The 8,252-nt window shown below is 46.8% G+C and overlaps 1 pseudogene; it reads right to left on the bottom strand.

The window, feature by feature from the left end:
* Positions 1-5,450: 5,450 nt before the first annotated feature.
* LOC147976582 (18S ribosomal RNA) lies at positions 5,451-6,929 on the bottom strand (annotated as a pseudogene).
* Positions 6,930-8,252: the final 1,323 nt, after the last annotated feature.

Genomic DNA, 8,252 nt, shown 5'->3' on the forward strand with positions numbered 1-8,252 from the left:
TTTCTCCTCTACGTGAGGGGAACCCCTTGGATCTAGATCTTGGAGTTCTTCATTTTCTTATTTCGTTCTTCCTCTCATTTTCCTCACTAGCATTAGTTGCTTTGGTGGGATTTGGGAGAGAAGGACTTGGGCACTCCGTGTGTCCTTGCCATTGCATTTGGTGCATCGGTTTGAGTCCTCCACGGTGATACGTGGAAGTGAAGTTTGAGAAGCCTATTACTCTTGGTTGTTTGGGCACCCTAGAGCTTGTTCCTCTTGGGTGCCTTGGCGCCCTAGACGGTTGGTGTTGTTCGGAGCTCAATCATTGTGGTGTAAAGCTCTGGGCAAGCGTCGAGGTCTCCAATTAGGTTGTGGAGATCGCCCCGAGCAATTTGACGGGTTCCGGTGACCGCCCCCAAGGGTTGCCAAAGTGTACGGGTTTGGTGACCGCCCCCAAGGGTTGCCATTTGTATGGGTTCGGTGACCGCCCTTAAGGGTCTCTTAGTGGAATCACGGCATCTTGCATTGTGCGAGGGCTTGAGGAGATTATGGTGGCCCTAGTGGCTTCTTGGGCAGCATTGTGCCTCCACACCGCTCCAAACGGAGATTAGCATCCGCAAGGGTGTGAACTTCGGGATACATCGTCGTCTCCGCGTGCCTCAGTTATCTATTACCCGAGCCCTTTACTTATGCACTTTACTTTGTGATAGCCATATTGTTCTTGGTCATATATCTTGCTATCTCATAGCTGCTTATCTTGCTTAGCATAAGTTGTTAGTGCACATAGGTGAGCCTAGTTGTTTTAGGTTTTGTGCTTGACAAATTAACCGCTAGGTTTATTCTGCATTTGTTCAAGCCTAAAGCGTAATTATTTTAAAACGCCTATTCACCCCCTCCTCTAGGCGACATCCACGATCTTTCACTTGTACCTTTGAAAATTCAATATGCTTCTTGGTTTTGGACTTTTTGATGCTCTTGACAAATGTACACCAAGAAGGGTAAATACCAACTGCAAGATAGTATCCCTTTGTGTACTCATGCCCATTCACCGTGAAGTTGCAAGCAGGAGCATCACCACTAGCAAGTCTAGCAAATAAATGAGACCGTTGCAACACATTGATATCATTGAGAGTACCCGGCATCCAAAAAAATCAAATCCATAAATCCTCAGATGCTACGACCTCTAGCAGAATTGTTGCCTTACGAGACTTACCACAAAACTGCCCGAGCCATGCCTTCAGGCAGTTTTTCCAAGTCCAGTGCATGCAATCAATGCTTCCTACCTTGCCGGGCCAACCTCGCTTCTCATTTGCTGCCATCAACTTTTTAGTGTCTTGCTCGTTGGGTGCACGAAGATAGAAGGGACCAAAAACGCGGACGATCACTTTGTCGAACCTACGCACTGACTCAATTGTAGTATCTTCGCCAATGTGAAGATACTCGTCGGCATAGTCAGTCGGAATTCCAAATGCGATCACCCGCATAGCAGCCGGAATTTTTTTGATATGCGCTAAAACCCAACAAGCCCGCGACATTTCTCCTTTGAGTAAAAAACTGACAATTCGCCTCGCAAGCTTGCACTATTTTTACGAAGAGGGATCAGCGCATTCGATACCTTCTCCGGAAGAGGTGCGGCGGATAGGTAGGATGTCCGCGAAGTAGTCTTGCATCAACATCGTGTTGTTGGAAAAAACGGTAGGCGTAAGCGAGGCTGTTGGCCTTCGCCTAGTGCCTAGGCGGTGCCTAAGCGCACTAGGTGCGGCCTAGGTGATAATATATTTTTTACTCGTAGTGTATTTGTGATTATTACATGAGTGTTGATATTACTTTAGGGCATATAAATACGTTAATTGTCATCTACTGCCATTGAAATATAACCAGTTTGACATATCAGTGCAGTATGTGGCATGATTTCTTGCTTGGGTAGGCAATTCCTTTCTTGCCCTGCCTAGACCTCCATTTATGCCCTAGGCGAGGCGTTTGGCCATTGCCTAGCGCCTAGGCGTGCCTAAGCGCCTCCTAGGCACTACCTTTTCCAACAGAGTTCCTGAGCTGGTGGTTGCGAGGGATGCAAAGACGGCCGACGGTAGATTTGTGCCTTCTCTTGAAGTTTTGATCCTCGGCCTCCTTCACGGCTAGGACCGCCACCACCATTTGCTGCCGATGGCGCTCGAGCATTGACTAAACGTCCGAGTCGTCGGACGAGGAAGAATCCTCGAGCAAAAATTGCTCGCAAGGGCTCAAATCCATCTAGAAAATCGGATCTGAGCTCGCATCAACGGAATTTGAACACATACGGGCGAGCTACAAGGGGTAGAAAAGGGGCTCACTGACTGCGGTTGATTCGGGACGCGGCGACTAGGCGGCGGTCAATCCGGGGCGGTGGCGACCCGGGAGGCGACTCGGCTCGGCGGATGCGGGGCGCCGGCAAGTGGACCCGGGTGTAGTGCGGCCCGGCGGCGCGATTCCACCGGCGAAAGTGGCCGGAAACGCAGGCGTCGATGGTGGCGGGCGGCTGCGGGAGGGGATGCGGGGAAGGCGCACGCTCAAATATCCCTCCCGCCAACTGCTTTCGTAGGATACAGGCCCCGGCGGGGCGGGGGCGGGGGCTGGGTTTTCACGGGTAAGAGGGGGATTTATTGCGCCCCGCAATTTTTTTAAGGGTCAGACGCGTTTACGGTTTCTGTTCGGGACACTTTTTAACGCAAAACCATATAATGTCGATTATTTTGCGGGTCGGGACGATTTAAGGGTCTGCTAGAGTTACTCTTGAGCATTTGGGTAATAAGACTCTTTCCCCCCTTGGCCCCTTTTGTTTGGTTGTGCCAATGTAAAGGCACCGATTCCATCACAATGTTTGGCTGTGTGGTGTATTTTGAATGCAGCAGTGATGCTTTGGGCAATTCTCCTTGTTATCTGGGGTGGATGACTAGAGAGAGTGTGTGTGTTGGCTGCGAGGAAGATCACCGACGACGGACGCTGCTCCTCACGCGGTGGTGGAAGGTGCTTCCCACCGTTGCCGGCCAGTGCATCCACGTAAGGTGGCTGCTGCTCAGAGCAAATTTGGACAAGGAGTAGAGGAAGGCGTCGCGTCGCGCGGCGGTAACGGCTTCTGTTACCGGACGGGGGTGGGCGGGCGAATAGGGGTGTGATTTGATTACTCGCTATCCGTTTACAGCCCAACTTTAAACCAAACGTGCGCAACATTTTTAGGTGCCTCTGCAATGCAATGACGGCTAAAAAACGCGAACCAAACACCTCCGTAACGTAACAGAAGTAGGCAAAGTTCTCTGGGATGCCCTGCACGCCGTAGGTTACCACTTGTTGGAACTTGGAATAAGCTTCATTCCCCGAAGATAAATCAAAATAAGCTTCATCTCATGCTGGGACCATTCTTCTTGAGCTTCGTCAATTGCCTGAAGTGTCCCCGCAAAAAAAAATTGCCTGGAGTGAACAGAGTGACTTCCATGAAAACCTCAAGCCCAAGAGAACGAATGACTGTCGGTTATGAAGATAGCCGTAGATAACTGACCTTTTTGAATTGGAATTTCACAGGGGACGGGGATGCATTCAATCATGCGCAATGCCGCCGTTTCTTGGGCAAGCATACGACAGTCTTCGGGAAATTAGTACATCCTTGCCTTGCTGCGTGAACATCTTCAGTAGGCACTTTCTGAAGTTGTGAATCTCCTCCTAGGCATTGCTATCAGTTGCTCTTGTTGCATACTTATGCTACAACCATAAAAATCAGGGAATCACCAAGAGTTCAAGTAAAAAAATTATAGCAATTCAAAGCAGTTGTAACTCTGGTTCCTGTGAATGCACAGCACAAAATGCCTGCAACTGAAGTATAACAGTGCCTAGGAACAAAAGTGCATTCGTAGCAGTACACAAGCAACTAGGACAACACCTTGTTGTTTGTTCTCTTTTGCTACGAACTGATCGACGGCAGATGGAAACTCGCCCTGCACCAGCACATTTCCTTCTTCGACAGGCCTCACCTCTGTTTCTCCTAAGCTCGTACACTTTGCTACCAAATTTCTCCATTATAGGATCTTCAAAATCTGCCACAGGATGCTACTACCTGGATATGTACATATTAGTTTTCCGACATGTAGAGCAAGTGCAAATATATATGAACTTTCAGAAAAGGTGGATGGAAATTAGGGAACCAACTTTCACAATCTATGGTTCAGCCTTTCATAGTAGAAAGGTACGTAGAATAGAAGCTATTAAGAAACCAGCTCTCATAATTTGCGGCTAAACTCTTAGAAATCTGAATATGAGCTATTAGTACAATGAACCGAATCTGAAAAATAAACTGCTCTACTGTGCAAGCAGGTGCCATCTAGTGCTTAATTAGTGCTATCATAGTAGTACAACCGATAATGAGATGCAACCATGGGATGAACGAAAGTGGATGCAGTGATCATTGGTTCAAAATTTCTGGTTTAGAATTGCAATGAGTCATCCTAACTGCTATGCCCCTACATATATTTTAAGCAACGCTGAATTTAATGTTTCTGTGTGAGTTTTTATAACAACCGGATAGATTTATTTATGTGAACTCACAGGAAATGTAGATATGAATTAGAGCCACTTCTTTTGGAAATTCTAGAGCAACTTCAGGATGTCCACTCTCAGCAAACATATAAGGGCACTCTGAACAGAAAATCAGCCGAACAAATGAAAGAGACACTAACATAGTAGCATTCATATATAACATATTCAGTAGTTTCATAAACCTTGGAAATTAAGTTCAGAACATACCATCTGAAACATGAGTGCCGTCACTTGCATCATATGCTGGTTGTCCTGAGCTGCAAATTTGCTCTATTAAGTAGGAAACTAGGTAAGTAACCATTGTCCTACAAACTGTTAATGTAAAAGCCCAACGAGAAATGAACATATCATGGCAAATTTTTAAATATATTATGGTAAAATCGAAAATAAAAGTGGCACTATGTGACCATAAATTCATCACAAAGCACAAAAAGAAAGCCAGAACTAAATTGGATAGCACGTGCACTTACTATAGAGAGTATGAAATCACAGGGTCTAGATCATAAAAAGGTAATCATCTCTATGGCATCCAAATGTTTACACCAACTCACGAAAGAGTTATGTTGCTGCAAAAACCATGGATTGAACATATGGAGGACAAGAATCAAAAAGCGATAGAGGGATCGGGCAATCCATACTACATATATACTATATAAACAGAAGTTGAAGAACATCGACTCTCTCTAACAGAAGGAGTTAAACGATGGAAATGAAGATGAAGTATAACCACATCAATTTATCAAGACTAAGATCTTGCCCCACCCATGAGCTTGGTCTTACTTCACCCTAAACGAAAGAAGACTTCCATATCCAAGTTTAGCTCAGACGTAGCTGCCTTCTTTTTGGGCGTGAAGAAGTGTCAAACCAAAATACCCAATAAGCATAAGCATTAGCTCTCCCTGAAAAGGAGGTGATCCAGCCGCACCTTCCAGTACAGCTACCTTGTTACGACTTCACTCCAGTCGCAAGCCTAGCCTTAGGCATCCCCCTCCTTACGGTTAAGGGTAATGACTTCAAACATGGCCAGCTCCTATAGTGTGACGGGCAGTGTGTACAAGGCCCGGGAACGGATTCACCGTCGTATGGCTGACCGGCGATTACTAGCGATTCCTGCTTCATGCAGGCGAGTTGCAGCCTGCAATCCGAACTAAGGACGGGTTTTTGGAGTTAGCTCACCCTCGTGAGATCGCGACCCTTTGTCCCGCCCATTGTAGCACGTGTGTCTCCTAGGGCATAAGGGGCATGATGACTTGGCCTCATCCTCTCCTTCCTCCGGCTTAACACCGGCGGTCTGTTCAGGGTTCCAAACTCAAAGTGGCAACTAAACATGAGGGTTGCGCTCGTTGCGAGACTTAACCCAACACCTTACGGCACGAGCTGACGACAGCCATGCACCACCTGTGTCCGCATTCCCGAGGGCACCCCTCTCTTTCAAGAGGATTCGCGGCATGTCAAGCCCTGGTAAGGTTCTTCGCTTTGCAACGAATTAAACCACATGCTCCACCGCTTGTGCGGGCCCCCGTCAATTCCTTTGAGTTTCATTCTTGCGAACGTACTGCCCAGGCGGGATACTTAACGCGTTAGCTACATCACTGCACGGGTCGAGTCGCACAGCACCAAGTATCCATCGTTTACGGCTAGGACTACTGGGGTCTCTAATCCCATTTGCTCCCCTAGCTTTCGTCTCTCAGTGTCAGTGTCGGCCCAGCAGAGTGCTTTCGCCGTTGGTGTTCTTTCGATCTCAATGCATTTCATCACTCCATCGGAAATTCCCTCTACCCCTACCGTACTCCAGCTTGGTAGTTTCCACCGCCTGTCCAGGGTTGAGCCCTGGGATTTGATGGCGGACTTGAAAAGCCACCTACAGACGCTTTACGCCCAATCATTCCGGATAATGCTTGCATCCTCTGTCTTACCGCGGCTGCTGGCACAGAGTTAGCCGATGCTTATTCCTCAGATACTGTCATTGTTTCTTCTCCGTGAAAAGAAGTTGACGACCCGTAGGCCTTCCACCTCCACGCGGCATTGCTCCGTCAGGCTTTCGCCCATTGTGGAAAATTCCCCACTGCTGCATCCCGTAGGAGTCTGGGCCGTGTCTCAGTCCCAGTGTGGCTGATCATCCTCTCGGACCAGCTACTGATCATCGCCTTGGTAAGCTATTACCTCACCAACTAGCTAATCAGACGCGAGCCCCTCCTTGGGCGGATTTCTCCTTTTGCTGCTCAGCCTACGGGGTATTAGCAACCGTTTCCAGTTGTTGTTCCCCTCCCAAGGGCAGGTTCTTACGCGTTACTCACCCGTTCGCCACTGGAAACACCACTTCCCGTTCGACTTGCATGTTTTAAGCATGCCGCCAGCGTTCATACTGAGCCAGGATCGAACTCTCCATGAGATTCATAGTTGCATTACTTATAGCTTCCTTATTCGTAGACAAAGCAGATTCGAAATTGTCTTTCCTTCCAAGGATAACTTGTATCCATGCGCTTCAGATTATTAGCCTGGAGTTCGCCACCAGCAGTATAGCCAACCCTACCCTATCACGTCAATCCCACAAGCCTCTTATCCATTCCCGTTCTCTCGTGGCGGGGGAGTAAGTCAAAATAGAAAAAACTCACATTGGGTTTAGGGATAATCAGGCTCGAACTGATGACTTCCACAACGTCAAGGTGACACTCTACCGCTGAGTTATATCCCTTCCCCGTCCCATTGAGAAAGAGAATTAACGAATCCTAAGACAAAGGGGTGAGAAACTCAAGGCCACTCTTCCTCCGGGCTTTCTTTCCGCACTATTATGGATAGTCAAATAATGGGAAAAATTGGATTCAATTGTCAACTGGTCCTATCGAAAGTAGGATTGACTATGGATTCGAGCCATCGCACATGGTTTCATAAAATCTATATGATTTTCCCGATCTAAATCGAGCAAGTTTCCATGAAGAAGATCTTGTTCAGCATGTTCTATTCGATACTAGTAGGAGAAGAACCCGACTCGGTATTCTTAAAAAAAGAGGGGAAGCAGAACCAAGTCAAGATGATATGGGTCACCCCTTCTTCTTGCGCCAAAGATCTTACCATTTCTGAAGGAACTGGGGCTACATTTCTTTTCAATTTTCATTCAGGAGTTTCTATCTGTTTCCACGCCCTTTTCTTGAGACCTCGAAACATGAGGACAAATTACTTCTCTTAGGAACACATACAAGAAAAAGGATAACGATAGCCCTCCCATTAACTACTTCATTTTCATTTATGAATTTCATAGTAATAGAAATCCATGTCCTACCGAGACAAAATTTAGAACTTGCTATCCTCTTGCCTAATAGGCAAAGATTGACCTCTGTAGAAAGACTGATTCATTCAGATCGATATGAGGACCCAACTCCATTGCATTGCCAGAATCCATGTTCCATATTTGAAGCGGGTTGACCTCTGTGCTTCTCTCATGGTACAATCCTCTTCCTGCTGAGCCCCCTTTCTCCTCGTTCCACGAAGAAAAAAATGTAGGACTGGTGCCTGTTGGAAATATGCCCTAGAGGCAATAATAAATTAGTTATTATTATATTTCCTTGTTCATGATAATCGTTTATTATCCATGCTAGAATTTTATTGATAGGAAACTCAGATACATGTGTGGATACATAGACAACACCATGTCCCTAGTAAGCCTCTAGTTGACTGGCTCGTTGATCAATAGATGGTTACGGTTTCCTGAC

Source organism: Triticum urartu, chromosome 4A (genome assembly GCF_056163025.1).
Source record: "Triticum urartu cultivar PI428250 chromosome 4A, HENAU_Tu73, whole genome shotgun sequence".
In the NCBI taxonomy this organism is placed as follows: Eukaryota; Viridiplantae; Streptophyta; class Magnoliopsida; order Poales; family Poaceae; genus Triticum; species Triticum urartu.